A 19,492-nucleotide genomic window follows, 5' to 3' on the forward strand; every position below is an offset into this window, starting at 1 on the left:
TGACGAGAAACCTCCAGCAATTTCAGTGGTTTAAGCCAGGAGTTAGAACACACAACATGGTTAGGTGCAAGCAATTAAAGAGATCGAGGTGGCAGCAAGGGCAGCCATTAAAGAGATCGAGGTGGCAGAAGGGCAGCCATTAAAGAGATCGAGGTGGCTGCGAGGGGAGATTTAGTTCGAGTGGATTTTGTTGTTTAATTACTTGATCGATGAGCCGTTGTTTCATTTTACCAAGTGGCATTCCGGTCAGTATCTATGTTTTTCATAATTTTTCATATAACGTTATTTGGAAAATTTTCACATTATTGTTTTGGCTCGGAGGAGGCAAAAGCCATTTTTATTGTTATTATTTGGAAAATTTTCACATTATTGTTTTAGCTTGTGGGAGGCAAAAGCTGTTATTGTTGTGTTTATGTCTGGTGTCGGTGTGAGATTAGTAGCATGGTACAGAGGAAGAAGCTTCTGAATAAGAGAAAAGACGGAAAATTCCTAAAGCAGAAGTATTTATTTCTGGGTCGTTAAATAACCGAAGCAAACTCGCCAACACAATGTCAATTCCTTTTCTCAATGGATATATGAGGTGAAGGAAATTTGATTTCTTTATATCAGCAGCAATTGCCATATTTAATAACCTTAACTATTTTTAGGCTCTTCGCGTTAACGCTATGGTTTGTTTTTTAATTTCCTGTTTCCAGTTTTTCATCGACTATGTAGAGAACTTGCATGGCATTGAGTGCAAAAGGCGGAATAATGTTCTATTCTACCAGGTACATTGCAGCCCATTCCCAGCACTTCTTTTTTTGTGCTCATTTGTGGTGTTATTATCATTTGATTTCTTTAAATTAATAGCAATTACAATTGGTAAATAATTCATTAATTTATTTCTCAATTTTAATGGCCTAATAGTGCTGCCTCTTTTTATTTATTTCTCAATTTTAATGGCCTAATCTTGCTGCTTCTGTTTATTTATTTTTGCTTCCAGTGTTTTTGTTAGCATATGGAGAAGGGGACTGAGTGCCCAGGGCAGAGCGAACACTATTGCAAAAGAAGCAGTAAGGAAGGAGTGAGCAGTACTGCTATGGAGCAATGATTTTAAGGTACTTTGCCACTGTTCTTCAATATTTTCTGGCTTGCTTTGTGTTGTTCAATATTTTCTGGTTTGCTTTGTGTTGTTGTTGAGTTGACAATATTTACATGGAGTTAAAAATATAAAAGCTATTCTGAATTTCTTGCTGAGTGATAGAAAAAAATAGCAATGAAGATTAAGTTAACATGTAAACACTATCTAAATCAATCATAGTGAAACATAGACTCAAAAGGGACTTTTGACAAACAAACTGAAATAAATAACAACGTGTGCTCCATGTTAGAGACTCTATATGATCTTAAATTTCATGAAACAAACCTAAAACATCATCCAAGATGGGCTGTCTTGTGGTGCACCTTTTGTGGTGCACCTTTTCAAGCTGGCCACCTTTTCATGGTACAAAGCTGAGCTTCAATATAGCTGGTTCATCCTTAAAGCCTCTTGAAAGCTCCCTCACAGCACACAGAGGTCCATCAACCTCCCAAATTGTGTACAACAACATAACATATAGGCCCCTTCCAAATGGATATGCGAACTCCAAGACTGCCATGTGTCTTCCAATTTGCTACTCAAAGCCATTCTAAATTTGGTACACAACTCCAAGGTCCTCTTCTAAAGTGGCCAAGATCCCAAAACATATACCCTGTCACCACTTCCAATGTGGATAGTCCTTGCAGCCAATCACAGAAGGAACAGCCCTCCTGTAACATCCCAACATACAACACCAACTCCAAAAGCCGCAAAGCCCCCAGGGCTCCTTTTCCTTCACTAATCTTGTCTTAATTGAACCTTTAAAAGTGAACACAAAACCCTGAAGCAATACCCTGCTTCCAATGATCTCTCTAGCATATAACTTCATCCATAAAAGGTAATCAAAACACCCTAAACTTCCCTTGAAAGGTGCATATGAGGTCTCCAAATCACGTTCAAAAAACATTCAAACACCCATAACCATCTATAACGACATAGATCGGCCCAAATAGTGCTCCAGATTAGCCTCAAACAATGCAGGTCAGCCCAGGGTTTCCACATATGGGTCGGCTCAACACTCTTATTTAGTTTATTATTGTGCATCCTGGCTGATTGCTTGGAACAAAAGACGCTGCGTTATACAGTGAGCCCTCATTTTCATCGTGCAACCTGAGCTGCTGGCCTAGGCTTTCATTCACGCCTTCCGACTTCCGAATTCTTCTTGCACAACGGTCTGAGAGAAATAATCGAGGGTTCTTCTTCTCCAATCTGAAGTTCATTTCAATCTTATCAGCTATGCTAACGTGGGAATCCAAAGCAAGTGAAAACCTCATTGCCGAATCTAAATCCATATCTTCAGCGAAAGAATCACTATTCTTATTATCAAAAATTTCTGGCTCAAGGTCCTTCTCATTATTTGGACCAAGTTGAGGTTCCAGCTCACTTTTTATGCTATCACGGTGATTGACCTTTCAACAGCAGCTTCCTTTTCAGTATCATATACTGGAGAACCTTTAAAACTTACAAAATAGCTTTTGCTCCAATAACTTTCCAAGGGCTTCATCATTTGCAAAGTCAAATGCACACGTTTTAGACATCATTATAGTATTTAACCAATTCCTGGCCAACTCTGTCATATTCATCAGAGTGTTCAAATTTGTCCTTTATGGCATCGGAATAACCCTTTCCCTGATCATGTGTGCCACCAGACTGCTCACTTTTAGGGTCATCCCATTTGTTTTTATGACTGTCATCAAAGCCTAGTGGCTTTTCGAAGCATAGTCCATTTGAATTTTTATCGACACCATTGTTGGGGATGCTTTGTCACTCGCATTTTAACAATATGCTGGCTTATACCTTTTTGTCTTTATGGTCACGGCCAACCTCTTCATCAAAATCTGGAGGACAGAGTCCAGACAGAACACAGGAAATATGACTTGTCTCAACTTTGTGCAATGAATAAATCTAGTTCAATGTGTTCATTAGTGTTTTTTTTTGGTATTGTTCTGTTAGATCTGTAGCAACCTCCTCACTGATTTCAAGAGGATTGTCTTTCATAGCATCAATGCCATCATTCTTTGAATTGTTCTATTCTTGATAAAAAACACCAGTGCCATCGCCCCCAATGGGACTGCAAGGTTGTTCTTAATGTGGATCTGTGGCAATCTCTTTAAAAACAGCCCTGTCATCTTCGAGAGGAAGGCACAGTAGGTCCCTTTTTTGGAGGGCAGCCAACAACTCCTTATCATATTCTTCCAATCGTTCCTGAAAGTCTTCTTCTAATGCTTCATCTGTAAAACCATCATTATCATCATGAATAGGGGCTTCAAAATCCTTAGATGGCTGTTTGATGCCTTTATTTTGAATTTCAACAACATTGTCTTCATCGACGGCCAAGACATCTCAGTCTAGGGATGCTTCACCTTCATCTATTTCTTCATTTAGCACCATAGGGCAGTCTTCCTCCAGGGAGGCTTCATTGTCATTTTCATAGATATCTTCATTTCCCTCCAAAAGAGCAAGAAGGCCTTCCTGCTGCAGGGCTGACAACAAATCCTGATAAATACTTTCAAAATTCTGCGATCTTGGGTCACACCATCTGAGAAAGCTCACAATCAAATCCTTGAGGGAAGGGATAGCCTTTGGACTGCAAGAGTACTAGAGTCAACGAATTATTTCTGGGACGTTCGTTCGCTGAACCAAACCGGCCAAGACAATCATTCCTCTTCTAGTTGATTGGCTGAGGTGAGGGAGAATTGGGGTTTTTTTTTTTGATTTGATTTCTTAATATCAACAGCAATTGACATATCTAATTCTCTCGTTTTTATTTTAATAACCTTAATTACTTGCAGACTTTTTGGGTTAATGGTGTCTTTTTGTTTTTGATTCTCTGTTTGAAGCTTTTCTTCAGCCACGTAAAAGTTGCATAACTCTAAGTGCAAATTGCAGAATAGTATTCTACAAGTTACATTGCAGCGTCCCAACACCTCCCTGTGCTTATTTGTGGTGTTATTCATATTTGATTTTCTTCAATTAACAACAATTGCATTCTGTAAGTAATTCATTGATTTATTCCTAGATTTTTCTCGGCTTGACGGTGCTTTGTTTGCTTATTTCTTTATGCTTCCAGAGCATCTGCTAACATAGAGACACTGTGCAGAGGGCGGAGTGAGCGTCACTGCTATGGAGAAACATTGTTAAGGTAAGCTGTAGTTCCTTCTCAATATTTTCTTGCATAAGTTGTTACAATTGTTAGCATTTATGGTAGCGATTTTGTTTTGTAGATTTCAAACTTTACAGTAAGTTATTCTATATCTAGGTTAGCACGTTATTCCTCTCCAAAATTAATCATAATGAAACGCAGTCTTAAGTCAAACAAACACTACGGCGTATTCCATTTTAGGGTGTTTGTATAATCTTGAAATTCAAAAAAGAATTAGGTTGATTCTAAACCCATAATTGCATTTTGATACCCTCAAATAAAACCTATTCACTTAAATTGGTGCTGGGTATACGAGAATTATATGTAAGGTCCTCGCGTTTATGAGAGTTATATGTAGGACCGGACCGGAGCAGAGCAGAGATAAGATTGCTTCTTTCATGCTTCGTCTTACTCCTCCCGAAGTCATTTCTTCTACTAAATTATTGAATCTGAATAATGAAGATTGAAGTACTGGAAGGAGAGAGCGTTTGATAGTTTTATTTCCAGATTACCGTCGGTAAATGTGATTATTTATGATCAAATCAACGAACAAATTGGAGCATTGGCCTGACGTTTAATTTTTTTCTCTCATTAATATCCTTCCTCTCTTTCGGCTGCATTTCCCCTAAATCTTCTTAATTTTATTTTCGGATCTTTTGGCTTCCTCAAACATGGCCGCAGCGTTGGCAGAGGAAAAGAACTGCAGAATTTTGGTATTTTTGTCATAACTAGGCCCCTGTACCTTTAAGTGCTGGGCAGACTCTTCCTCCCGATGGTCGGCCTTTCTCGATCATCCGATGCTGGTCTCTCCTCCTCGACGAAAGGAAAGCCAGCCCCTCACCGGCACATTAAGGGTCAGTTCCGGTACATTAAACTAGCATGCATTCATCTTCCCCAAACCCAGGTGCTGTTATCTCCCAGAGCACAGGTTTTTAGCCTATGTAATACAGGGCATCAGAAGAACACCTTACCTAAACAGGCAATTAGTAGCTAACACTACAGTGCGTCACAGTTTACCCATGAACCTTGGTGAGGGAATTATGTATCTGATCGCTACCTTCTTTGTTATTTAGTGTGTCTGGAACCGAGTAGAAAGAAAAGAGTGCGGTCGAGCTCCGTCCCCAGGAGAAAGGACAATAACCCAACACTGCGGCAATTCCTGCTTTTGAACCCCACAAAAAATAGAATAGGGGAAGTGCAAGAAATTCTCCCCTAACCGGCACATAAAGGATCAGTTCCGGTACATAAAACTAGCATGCATTCATCTTCCCCAAACCCAGGTGCTGTTATCTCCCAGAGCACAGGTTTTTAGCCTATGTAACACAGGGCATCAGAAGAACACCTTACCTAAACAGGCAATTAGTAGCGAACACTACAGTGAGGCATAACTTTTCCTAAACACAGTTGGAGCCATGGCAGTCGGAGTTTGAACCTGAAACCTCTGTTTCTTGCAAAAATCACACTCTTCTATTTGTTGAAACCACTTTCCTTCTTGTTTATTCTTTTTAGCTTAAGTATATATAGATGGATGCATACCGTTTGTTTTTATTGACCTGTATAGCGAGTGAGACCTGGTTATGACCAAGTGTTCCAATTGGCCAAGAGCTTCTGATGGGTACTGTAAAACTAGAAACCGGATCTCAACCCACGTCTTCAATCGGCATGATTGAATATGATGTAGTGTATAAGGTTAGACTTGCTGTGATCCGCTAAATTTTAGTAATAGTTTAAAAATAAACGAAGCTATTTTCTTAAACTTTTACTGTGCTAATCAAATTGAAATGGTTGTGTATTAATCCAATGCATGCGGCTAGTATAATATTTAGTTTGTTACTGAAAAGTAATCGTGGGTTGAAATCTAAGGATGCCACGTTCAGGAATAAGGATGGGTATTATTAATCAGCAGGGGCATTAATGCCACATTTTAGAGGCTTGCCTGTCCTCTTGGGGGACCCGTCCAATGGCTAGCTGGGCGTGGTTTCATATGGATGGGCAAGAACGAGAAAATAATAATATTTATCGATGATTTAATTTAGGAGAAATAAATTAATTTGATTTACATAGATGAATTAATTGTATGATATCGTTAAATGAAATATAATTGCACTTTTTTGTGTATTGAGTTGGAAAATATTGAGTAAGGATGAAATATAAAGATGATATATTAAATTTGAATTGAGTTTAGGATAAAGGTAAAGAAATAAGTAATATATTTTATTGATTTTTGTTGTTGTATGTTAGTTAGTTTATGATTGCATGAATAATTTAGGGTGTGAGTAGTTTTGATTTATAGGCATTTAAGTTGGTTTGAGTAGTTTTGATTTATGGCATTTAAGTTGTGGAATGTAACGATTTTTTTAAAATTAAATATAAATTTTAAATTGTAATTTTTTAAAAATAAAATATATAGAGCAATGAGATATAATATTTTAAATTGAATTGTATTCCGAGATTTGTGAATTTAAGCTGTGAAATGTATTGCATTTATTTTTAAATTAAATATACATTTTAAATTGTAATTTTTTCAAAAATAAAATATATAGAATAATAAGATATAATATTTTAAATTGAATTGTATTTAGCGATTTGTGAATTTAAGCTGTGAAATGTATTGCATTTATTTTTAAATTAAATATACATTTTAAATTGTAATTTTTTCAAAAATAAAATATATAGAATAATAAGATATAATATTTTAAATTGAATTGTATTTAGCGATTTGTGACTGAAAAATGTGCATACAAAACATTGAAATAAGTTTTGGAATAATTTTTATAATTATAATTTTTCCATTTTTAATAAAAATAGTATATATTTATTATTTATAATTCGATTACAAAACATTGAAATAAGTTTTGGAATAATTTTTATAATTATAATTTTTCCATCTTTAATAAAAATAATATATATTTACTATTTATATTTATTTATTAATTTTTAATAAAAATAATATATATTTATTATTTATAATTCGATTAAAATGTGTAAGGGTAAATAAAGAAAATAAATTGTTTTTCACTGATATATTCAGTATTCACATTTTGTTTAATTTCTTAAAAAATAATGAATGTTATAAAAGATTTAAACATATTAACTTCAATTAAATTTAATGATCTATTTTGTACATTTTTATACTTACTTTGAAGTTAGAAACATTATGTTTAGTTCAATTTTTAAATTTATTTATTTAATTTTATTTATTTATTTTTTAATTTTGCTTAGGAATCCTCTCTTCTTTTCTGCTAGGGTTGAATGGTTTTTTTAGCAATTTTTTTTAATAAATTTATAATGTGATTAAATGAATTATTATTTATAATGTGATTAATATTTTAAGGAAGTGATCAACCTCAATCCCGAAAAATGGACTTATCTTTATGTCTTGACCAATGCTACGAAGAAAATGAACATTTCCAAGATAAAAATTAATTCTCATGAACTTCAAAGTGACATCGGAAGTTGGTCAATTTCCAAAATTCATTGGGACCAAAGAGATTGTCATCTTTGTAACACTAAGAGGGTTGAAGATGAAAGCACTTTCTATTTCCAAAATTCATTGGGACCAAAGAGATTGTTATCTTTGTAACACTAAGAGGGTTGAAGATGAAAGCACTTTCTCTTGGATTGCTCTGCTCTTACTATCAACCTTCTTGATCCTTCTTTTATTAAGTCAACAAAATTACAGTGATTTAAGAATATTCTTCTTCTTTAAAAAAATTGTTAAAAAACCTTAATTAATATTTACTTTCTTAAAGTCTTATAAACCATATTGATTTTATAAATTTTAATCAAGGTTGCCCCCTCTCCCCTACCCTATTTGGCATTTACATCGATAAGCTCGAAGGCTATTTAGAGGAAGCAGGATGTGGTGGCATGATCTTAGCTGGGATAGTCGTCATCCTTCTTCTTTATGCTGACGATATTGTTCTTTTGGCAAGGTGCCCATCTGATCTTAATAAGCAACTCAAGCTTCTTAAGGATTTCTGCTCTACCATGGGTATGACTGTTAACACTGACAAAACAAAAGTTATGATTATCAAATCCAAGAAGGACACTTATGCTAATTTTATGTATGACAATAATAACTTGGAGGAAGTGTATTCTTACAAGTACCTAGGAATTGATATTCATCACAAGCTCAACTGGAACCATAGCATTGAGAAAAGGATTAATGGGGGGTGGAAAGCTTATTTTGGTCTTGAAAATAATTGTAAAATAGCAAACCTCGTAATGTGGGATAAAAAAAAGTTCCTCTTTGAAACTTTAGTCACTCCTGTTATCTTATATGGCTGTGAGGTTTGGGGTTGCAGCATCTCCAGAGAATCATGGAGAAAGATTGAGCAAATCCAGAAGCATTTTATAACTTATAACCTGAAAATTAAAAGTAATACATCCTATCCTATTCTCCTTATAGAAGCAGGTCTTTCCCCTATTGAGAGCCTAGCTATGCTTAGGTTTCTGTTGTACAAGCACAAAATCAGTAACATAGACGATCATAGACTTCCTATGCTAGCTTTAAATTCTAGCCAAAACCACTTAAGGCTCAATCGAGGGTGGCATAAAGACACAAGGGCCTGGTTAAACTATTGGGAGATCAACGAAAATGATGCATTACAAAACATAAATAACATTAAAGATATTGTTACCTCTAAGTTCAAAGAAAAAATGTGGTGTGAGAAAGATTTAGCGGCTAAAAGAAAATTAAGTTATTATAAGAAGGTCATCAACCCCACCCTAGAAGATCAAAAGTATCTCTCTATTTTAACTAGCTCAAAGAAGAAAATTAATGTAGCAAAGATTAGAACGAATTCTCATGAGCTCCATAGTGAAACAGGTCGTTGGGCAGTTCCTAAAACGCCATGGATGGAAAGGATCTGCCATATATGTGAGAATAGGAACATCGAGGATGAAAACCACTTCCTCTTAGAGTGCCCCGCGTATAACCACATTAGATCTCAGTTCCACAATCTTTGTTACAATACTGACCTTCCTAGCCTTTTACAATGTCAAAATTATAGTGAGTTCGGGAGGCTTCTCTCCAAGCTTTTTGAGCATAGGAATAAAATCTTAAATCAAAATAAATAATTTGTTTCTTTAGGTCCGATAGACCTTTGTTTGGTCTCAGCGGACATTAACATCATCATCATCATCATCATCATCAACTTTTTGAGCATAGGAATAAAATCTTAAATCAAAATAAATAATTTGTTTCTTTAGGTCCGATAGACCATTGTTTGGTCTCAGCGGACGTTAACCATCATCACCACCACCACCACCACCATCATCAGCATCACCATCATCATCACCATCATCATCATCATCATCACCATCAGCATCATCACCATTAGCATCACCATCATCATCAGCATCAGCATCAGCATCACCATCATCATCACCATCATCATCATCATCATCATCATCATCAATTTAATAAAAATTAATTATTTTATAATATTAAATTTTTTTTCATACTTACGAATTAAATTCTTTCATATAATTTAGTAGAGAAGATTTCTTTCATTTTAATGTTCCCTCGCCACATATATTTTTAACATTTAGTGATTGATGTTCTAATTAAAATGAATATACATTAAGATTTATTTTTATTAATAATAATTATATTAATATATAATTAATATGGTGATTAATACTAATTATAAAAATATAATAAATATATAATAATTATTAAATATTTGATCTAAATATATTTTTAAAAATACAAAAATATTTTTTAAATAAAAAAATATATTTTAATATTTTAAAAATCAAAATCATAATATTAAATAATATTTAAATAATTATATATTAAAAATTAATAATAAATTTGTTTATGAATCTTGTATATAGTGATTGTGCATTTTCTCGAGGTACTTTTAGATATTAAGTTATTTTGTTCAATTCTTTATTCTATTTAAATATTATTCTTGAACATAGCTATGATTTAGATCAAATTTAAAATAATAATAATAATAATAAAATCATTTAAAATAATAATAACAATTAAATCAGTTTTAAAATAAAAATTTAATAAACACAAATTTTATTAAATTTAACAAATAAAAAATAATATTATAATATAATATAATATAATAATTAAATAATTATTATAATAAAATTAATTTATATTAAAAATAATGAAAAATTAAGATAATAAAATAAAATTATTTTATATTATATAAAATATAACAAATGAAATAAGGGGGTTTGATGACCATAACGGTTGGACAAGTCAATGCGGATCGGAAGATTATTATCAAAAGTTTTTAATAAAATACTTAAAAGTAAAGAAATTAAATATCCCAATTTAAATTTGCTTCGATAATTAAGAAAGTAAAATTTCCCGTATTTACCTCATTTTAATTTTTATTTATGTATTTTTTATTTATTTATTTTTCATAAATAATTTTAAATAGTTAAATTTACAAAATATATTTAAAAGTATCTATTTTTAAATTAATTTTACATAATATAAATGAAATAACAACAATATGATTAATGTAAAAAATATTAACAAAATAAAATTATAAAGTAATATTCAATCCATTATAACAAAAATTATTTTAAAATTTAAAATAATAAACTTAAATTCATCTTATAATGTATAAAAAAATAACAGAACTCTTTCGCTCTATATATTATCGGTGACATATTTGGGCAATGCTATCACAAACCAGGATTCTCTAAAAATAATTATTAAACGTAAAACTTATAATGTAGGCATTAGTTTGACTTGTGGTGTCCCCAAGGGATTCACACGAACAACAATGCAGTGTTATCAAAGTATAATCACTTTAAAGGCACCAACAAAGCCCGCGACATAATTTTGAGATACTCTGGTTCCGGATTCCAATGAAATGATGGAAGCAGTGTTACTTCTTACTCACCGCAAGGACGAGAAACCTCCAGCACAGGACGAGAAACATCTGAGCAAGCATGGGTGGTTTAAGCAACAATGTCGGACAACATAGGCAAAGGCAGCAGTTAAAGAAATAGAGGTGGCAGCAAGGTGCAACAATTAAAGAGATAGAGGTGGCAACAAGGGGAGAATTAGTTGGAGTGGATTTTGTTGTTTAATTAATTAACCCATCAGCGATTGTGTCATTTCATCAAGTGGCATTCAGGTCAGTATCTATTTCTTTTTCATTATTTGTTCTCTGACGTTATGTGGAGAATTTTCACAATAATGTTTTATTGTTTTAGCTTGTAGGAGGCCAATGCTATTATTGTTGTTATTATTATGTTTATGTCTGGTGTCGGTGTGACATTGACCTCAGAAAGCTAGAGAGCAAAGAGCATGGATATGTTTTATTGTTTTAGCTTGTAGGAGGCCAATGCTATTATTGTTGTTATTATTATGTTTATGTCTGGTGTCGGTGTGACATTGACCTCAGAAAGCTAGAGAGCAAAGAGCATGGATAAGTTCCTGAACAATAGTAGAGAGGGAAAATTCTTAAAGCAGAAGTATTTATTTCTGGGCTATTTAATAGTTGAAGCAAACTGGCCTAACACAATGTCCATTCCTCTTCTGTCTGAATGGATGAGGTGAAGGAAGTTTCATTTCCTTATATCAGCAGCACTTGCCATATTTAATTCTCTGGCTTTAGGCGTTAATGTTGTTGTTTGTTTATTTATTTCCTGTTTCCAGTTTTTCTTCGACTATATAGAGAATTTGCATGGCATTGAGTGCAAAAGGCGGAATAATATTCTACAAGGTACACAGTAGCTCCTTCCCCACTCTTCCTTGTTTGTGCTGATTTGTGGTATTATTATCATTTGATTTCTTCAAATCATCGGCCATTGCAATTTGTAAGTAATCCATTACTTTATTTCTAGACATTTATGGGTTAATATTTCTTGCGTCTTTAATTTATATTTGCTTCCAGCGTTTCAGCATATAGAGAGGATAGAGGACTGAGTGCAAAGGGCAGAGCAAGCGCTATTGCAAAGGAAGGAGTGAGCATTATTGCAAAGGAAGGAGTGAGCATTACTGCTATGGAGCAATGTTTTTAAGGTATTCTGCGGCTGCTCCTCAACATCTTCTGGCTTGCTTGTGTTGTGTTGTAGTTGATAGCGTTTATTCAGGGTTAAAAATGCAAAAACTATTTTAAATTTCTAGCTAAGCGATTAAAGGAATAGCTATGAAGATTAGGTTACCGTGTGAAGGGACCTCGAACAAACAAACTGTCTGAATACGTAACAACGTGTGTTCCATGTTAGGATGTCAACATAATCTTAAATTCAAGAAACAAATCCAACGATTCTGGCTGATTCTAGTCCCACATCCTGCATGTTTTCTATCCTCAAATAAAATATATTAATGTAAATTATAGTTGGGTTTATGATCTATTCTCAAATAAAATATGTTTATGTAAATTATAGTTGGGTTTATGAGAATTATATGTAACAATGGAGAGCGGGTTATTCTGGTTGTAGATTACCTTGTTTCACACTTGTCCTAGGGTCATTTCCTCCCGTCAATAACTGAATCTTAATAATGTGGGGGGTGAAAAAACTAGAATGAAAATTTAATTGATAGTTTCTACTCCCATTTGTAAATGTGATTATTTATGTTTCAAATTTTGGCTAGATTGTGTACTTTTAGTGCATAATGATGAGATCAATGAATAAATTGGAGCATCTTCTTCTTGTTTTCGAATCCATAATTAAATTGTAGCATCATTCTCTATCATTTGGTCACTGATCCTATAATTTTTGGCTACATTGGCCTGATGGTTACATTTTTTCTTCTTAATATCCTTCCTTGCCACTGCTTTTTTTAGCTGAAACTTGTCTTTGGCTTCCTCAGCCATGGCTGCACTGTCATTCTCTACATATTTTTCTATGCAGATCTAGAACTTTATTTCCTCCGTCCATTAGAGTCACGACAACTTGAGATTGAACTTGAAATCTGTTTTTCTCTCGAAAACCACTCTCCTCTATTTGTTAAAACCACTCTTCCCTCTGTTTATTCATTTTAGGTGACATGTGTAGTGGAATTACATGGTATGTAGAGTGTCAGGTTCATTTATTTTATTTGATGTGTATGGTATGAATTAGTCATAACCCACGTGTTCAATTAGCTCAAAGCTTAGTGTGTTAGGTTTATTTATTTAATTTGATGTGTACAACGGTATCTAGCCATGACCCACATGTTCAATCAACTCAGAGTTTCGTGTGTTGAGTTTATTATTTTACTTGATGTGTATAGCAAGACCTGGTCACAACCCCTTTTCTTTCTTTTTTCATTTTTATTTTCTTGGTTCCCTTCCCCTTTTTAATTTGATAATGGGACTTGGAGAAATTGAGCTTTATAGCAAGGTGTCATGGCTCTTGCATACCATTTAACTTTAGTTTCTTCTACCTTGAACATTTTAGCTCTTAGTTTTTTCTTAATAGGCCTTTTCATAGATGGAGCTTTTATTTTGGACCTTGCTACATTGGTATGATAAGTCAATCAAGAAAGGGGAAAATGAACCCTTGGAGCTTTGAATAGATGGTGATTGGTTGTACTGTTAACGGATTCCTTGAGGTTAAGTTCATAGGTTCAAAACTTATGGGTAGTCCCACTTGCCTAACCAACTAAAAAAAAGAAAGGGGAAAATGAAAATGCAATGGTAATGGAATCACAAGGCTTGGAAAATTGGCTAGGGAAAATGACTTGAAACACCTTCCTAGGTTGCTAGTAGTACAACTTGACTTATAAGGTAACACACTTCTTTGGAGGTAAATTATGAGCACCCCATAGTACAACCTAGTAAGAGACAACAATTTAGAGTGTTGTGAGCCATTATAGAATACATCATTAATCACTATGCCCTATGACCCACATCTAAAGAACAATATCATCATGTGTGGAAAAAAGAGGTTAAGGTGCAACATCACGAGGTTCATCTGAGCAAATGATGGGAACAATCTCTGGAAAATATCCTTACATAAGCATAGATCTCATTTGTGGGACCGTTGATTGTGATAAAAATCACAAGTGAATCAATCTTCTAGCTACCCTTACATGCCAGTGGATAACAAGGCCATAATTGGTAAACCTCTCAAAACAAGTAAAAGCATAGATCTCATTTGTGGAACTGTTGATTGTGATAAAAATTAGAAGTGAATCAATCTTCTAGCTACCCCTACATGCCAGTGGATAAAACAAGGCCATAATTGGTAAACCTCTTAAAACGAGTAAAAGGTTGCTAGACCATAATCGAAATAGATTCCTTATTTCAACCAATGTAAGGTCAAATCAAGGGCTTTCATTGGGGAGACTCTTTATTGATTGCACAGGGCCATCTGGCACTGACAACACATGGGAGCTACATGGCTTGATACCTAAGTCACATGACACGAGGACACGTAAATACGAGTATTCAACACGAGACACAATGGCCCCGAAAACAGGACACGAGGGACACAGGACACGAGGGACACAGGACACGAGGGACACAGGAGGGATCAAAGGATACATCAACCCCCAATGGCTAGCGGAGTGTGTGATATTTCTAAGGCACTTAATGCACACAACACCTGTTGATAATATGAAGCTTCCCACTTTCCATGAAGATTTGACATGCGTTGCTTAACCTTTCTTATGTTGACCCTTGCCTAGATCTAGATGAACAGGTTTGGTTTCCTTCTTTTCCATGTCTAGTTCCTAGGTGAAGTCCCTAGCCCCTTAGTCTAAATAATCCTTTGTCCTTGTCAAGGATTTTTGGGTTCTTACCTAAAACATTATCTTCCTAGCTCGATCATCCTCATCTTATGTGATGAGATTTTCTCCCTAGGTTAGTTAGATATGCCCTTGATAGGTATCAAACATTCTCAATTCCATTTGAAGGCACGCATAAGAGTTTACTTGGTCAAATTTTGACTCCCCTTTTCATGATATGTCTATTGCACATACTACATTGGTTGTAAAGCTCAACCCATCAATGTCTCTTGTGTACCATCTACAAAAAAGAGCTCCCATTTCTAGAAAAAGCCCTGGATTTCCAAGTAAACTAGCATTTTGATAGTACGCAAATGAGTAACCATGATGGAAGGATTTTTCCCAGTGGTTAGTTGTTATTTCCTTGAAAACTATACGATGTTTCCTTTTCTAGAAGTACTGTCCTTTTGTCTTTATAAGGGTTCCTTCTTGAACTTCTTTTGAATTTTCTAAAATGACAACACTATTAGATTTGCATTTTAAAGCACTCTAATCTCCTTCTCAACCTCTTGGGTTGCTTGGAGCAATTTGATCCTCCAAACTCACTTCCAACTAGAGGCTTTCCATCACAAGTATACTCTATCCATTTGTTTGGTTCATCTCTCTTGTTGAACCGGTTGCTTTGGTTTAGCGTTTCTTGCCTCTGTCCTTAGTGTTTCCATATATCCTCTTCAACCACACCCCAAGGGAGGTTACTAGCACATCAACTATAGGGAGCACCTCATAATGGAGAGCACACTTGATCTTGACTCTTTGGAAGTGCTCTCTGTATGGTAGATCGTGTGTTGTACATATTGTTTTGCTTTGGGAGACATTGTACAATTGTTTTGTTGGTAGATCCAACACTTTGGAGCATTGCAAGAGTATCAATGTTTGATGGCTCTCCCTCCTTTCAGTTTGGTTTGGTTTCTTTTTCTCTCATAGCTGAAACACATAGTCTAATTACCCTTAACCTACTTTCTAGTTATCTTTTTCTTTCCAAGTGTTAAAGACCACTTCTAAACCTAATCAATGTACTTCTTAAAATAAACCACATCCCTAGGTGAACATGAAATTAGATTTCATCAAGTGATCTGATGGCTCCTTTTCCCTCTTTTCTATTTTTCCCTCAGTCCTCAATTACCCACAATAACTGAGTGGAGGCTCCACTCGTTCCATCCTTCTTCTCTATGGTAGTTGCGCCATTTTTGTGGTAATGTGGTGCCTCACTCTAATTGCTGTGATAACTTTGGTAAGTCCACTAGCAAGTTCCTATAAACACTTCACTTTCTTACATGAAAACATAACTTTCCTTTTCTCCCCTTGTTAGCTCATCTTCATGGAGAACACTTGTTCTTCCATGTTCATGGAGAACTCTTTCTCTATTTCTCCTAGTCATAGGACTTGGGCTCCAACAATGTATTTTCAAAAGATGCTTCAAACCTCTCACATTTCAATCAATTGAGTATTGTAAAAATAGCTAAAAACGCTTACCCAAGTCAAGTATTAATTGAAAAAATCTTCCCAAGAGCCTCCTAAGCAAGGTTTTCCCTCAACAATGCCACTTCAACAATTGCCTCAAGGGCTTGCTTCTAACATAGGACCCTTCCCCTCTTTCCCACACATGAACCAAGTGTACCATGGATATCTTTGAGTGTCTTCCTTCAACAATACACATCAATTTTGTTTAAGGCAAGTGTTTCATACTATGCCACCCTTTCCTTAGAGCCAAGTTTACATGCAACCTTTGTTATTTCCACCTAGACAAATGGACATACAACTTACCTCGATGTGTAGGAGATTAGACCAACTCATGCCCTACATAGACAAATAACTTAGGAAGAATATAAACTATTCAAAAACTTAGAGAGTCACCTTCAACCCTTAGAACATGAACTTAGAGCCTTAGAAGCCTTTTAAGAGGTTGTGATCTCCCTCATATTGTAACTCAACCCAAACCCCAACCTTCAACCTCCTTGTTTGGTTTAAGTGGTTGCTCCCTTTCTAATCTAGAGTTCTATGGATCGATATGGGGATCTTGGGGACCAGAGATAGGAAGTGGTTGAACTTAGAAAGAATAGTCCTACCCATACCTAGCTGCCCATATATAAAAAAATAGGGGGCGCCGACGGGTAACATGCACCAGCATCAATAAGTGGGATGGTTCGACCTAGTCTTAACCATACCATGGTCGATTCCCTGTAATTCTTTCTCTGAAGCACCAGTGAGGATAGAAAGTGACTCTAATGCCATCCAAATGATGTACCTCTATAATATATCCAAGGTTAGCCGGGATCAAAACTTTTTGAGAAAAGTGCCTCTCCTTCTTCGAGGGTTTCATAATAGTAGGCTCCTTGATATTACACCTCATATTTTTTACCATTGTGCGGAAGGCAAAAGGTTGGTTAATTAAGCTCAAGCCCTCTTACAATAGGAACTGGCGAAATTCATTATGGAAGTGAGCCCTCCACACTTATAAGGAAGGACGAGGATAAGGAGATTGGAGGAAGAGATCCGGCTATCCACCACAGGAGGTAGGATTAGATCTTATCTGGCACCACAGAAGAGAAGGAGGGAACCACTAAAAAGGCCAAGTTGGAAAGAAAGGTAAGGCTAGGAAAGAAGGTAGGGAAGGACAGGAAGAGAGAACCAATAAGAGGGAAGGAAAGGAACCAAAGAGAGGATTAATAAGGTTGGTTAGAAGCACAAGGATTCAAATTGGGAGGGAGGAGAAAAGGGAAGGACAGGAAAGAAAGAAGGGAAGGAGTGGGATTGGAAGCGCTAGGTTTCAATAAGAAGCACAAGGTTGAATTGGGAAGAAATAAGGCCTCTCTAAGCTATTCATTCCCTCCCCCCTTCCATTTAGTTATCTCTAAGTATGGAAAAAGCACTTCTCATACCTTCTATTAAGGAAGTATCCTTGAAGTATGGGTTGGGCTTCTCTTCTTATCTTACCTACCTTCTTAGATAAGCTTCTTATCCTTCTTACTCTATCTTAAGGTTGCTAGTTATCATATGAGTGAAACCTCATTCTACCTTACTTCCCTTCCTTCTTGCATAGGGTAGCTTACTTTCCCTCTCTTAAGACAAAGTGAAAAAAGAGCAGATTTATGAGCAACGATACCTTCTTGGGAAGAAAGGGATGTTTGAGCACTTGGAACATGCACGTAGAATTCATTTATGAGACACTATGATATGGCACATTTTCTGACTTGCTGGATTCTCTCTTGCTAGCTAGTTGGGGCGGAGGTCATCACTGGCTGGCTGTTTCTGCTGGCTGGTGGGCAAAGGATAGCTTGATTAACAATGAATTTCTTTAGACAAAATGACACTTGGACAAGATCAATTACCCTAGATATCAAATAGGTCCAAAGGAAAAGTTATATTGCTTGAATGTAATATAATCGCTTTTCACAAACTATTCTATGACTAAATTTCTTACTGGATGATTGAATGGGCAAAGGATAGCTTGATTAGCAGTGAATTTCTTTACATGAAATGGCACCTTACAAGACCGATGAACCCAATGACCTTCAAATTCCGAAGGGCGGGAAAGAGTGACTGAAACATTGCGGTCGAATGCGGATTTGAAAAGCCTTAAAGCTTGTTTCCCTCAGTATAAGGTTGGGTAGCTGACTCCACACCGCTCATTGTTGCAATAAGTATAAGTCTGTATAAGGTTGGGTTGAGTCCACACCAACCAGCCAGTTATAAAGGTTGGAAGGCAAGCAATTTAACGAGCGAACTCTAGCTAGTGATAAATAAAGCAAGTTGCCGGTGGGTTTCTAGGTGTATATTGTGGTGGTAAGCAAATTCTTTATCCAACAACTAATGGGGTATAGGTGGGTAGAGTGAATCTGAGCATCCTTGCGGTTGCCTTAAGTATAAAGTTGGGTAGTTAACCGCTCATAGTGGCAATAATTCGCAAGTAATGTGGGTGGCAAAATATTGTAAGTAAAGAAGGTAAGTGAAGTAGTTGAATAACTAGGTAAGAGTTTGTAATTAAGGTCTGTCTTTAGGGTTTGGCAGGAAGGTAGTCTGGTTGGGTAATGTTCGTTTCGACAATTTGTCTGTCTGTGTCTGGTTGGGGTGTGATTCAACAACTACGGTATACTCCTACCTGTTTTCGCAGTATCTATGGGCATTCCTCTACCTGGACTGAACACTACGACCTGTTGCAAGAATTCGGAAGCAAGTAGGGCAGGCAATAAATGGTTATCAACAACAACAAAAGTGGATTGGTTCAATAATTGAGCTACTAACTACTTCTGGGGTATACTTAAAGAAAACAACTAAAAACAAATGGGGAAGAGGTAGCAGCTCTACACAAACTTCTGTCTGTTGAAAACAAACTTTTGTTTGATGGATTGGAGAGAGGCATCTTGTCAAGTAGTGGGTTTTTTGGGAAGGTGGAAGTGTAGATCGAGCTTGAGCAGTAGATTGCAGCGCTGGATATCACTTTGGTGGAGACCCTGGCGCGTTGGTGGGCAACACACAAGAGCACGTTGCAATCATGGGAATACACAAAATCCTTACAAACGTGGTTTCTATC

The 19,492-nt window shown here is 35.7% G+C and overlaps 1 pseudogene across 1 annotated transcript in view; it reads left to right on the forward strand.

Annotated features, from left to right (window-relative positions):
- Positions 1–445: 445 nt before the first annotated feature.
- Positions 446–19,492, forward strand: part of LOC149247967 (uncharacterized) — a 149,597-nt pseudogene continuing 130,550 nt past the window's right edge. The window contains exons 1-6 of the transcript XR_016265683.1: positions 446–580; positions 696–767; positions 983–1,097; positions 4,218–4,259; positions 11,902–11,968; positions 12,140–12,267. The product of XR_016265683.1 is annotated as an uncharacterized LOC149247967 (transcript). The remainder of the gene's footprint in view (positions 581–695; positions 768–982; positions 1,098–4,217; positions 4,260–11,901; positions 11,969–12,139; positions 12,268–19,492) is intronic.

The sequence above is a fragment of the Pinus tabuliformis genome, chromosome 7, assembly GCF_031772625.1.
Source record: "Pinus tabuliformis cultivar Carrire ecotype Pingquan chromosome 7, CPIR1, whole genome shotgun sequence".
NCBI classification, from domain to species: Eukaryota; Viridiplantae; Streptophyta; class Pinopsida; order Pinales; family Pinaceae; genus Pinus; species Pinus tabuliformis.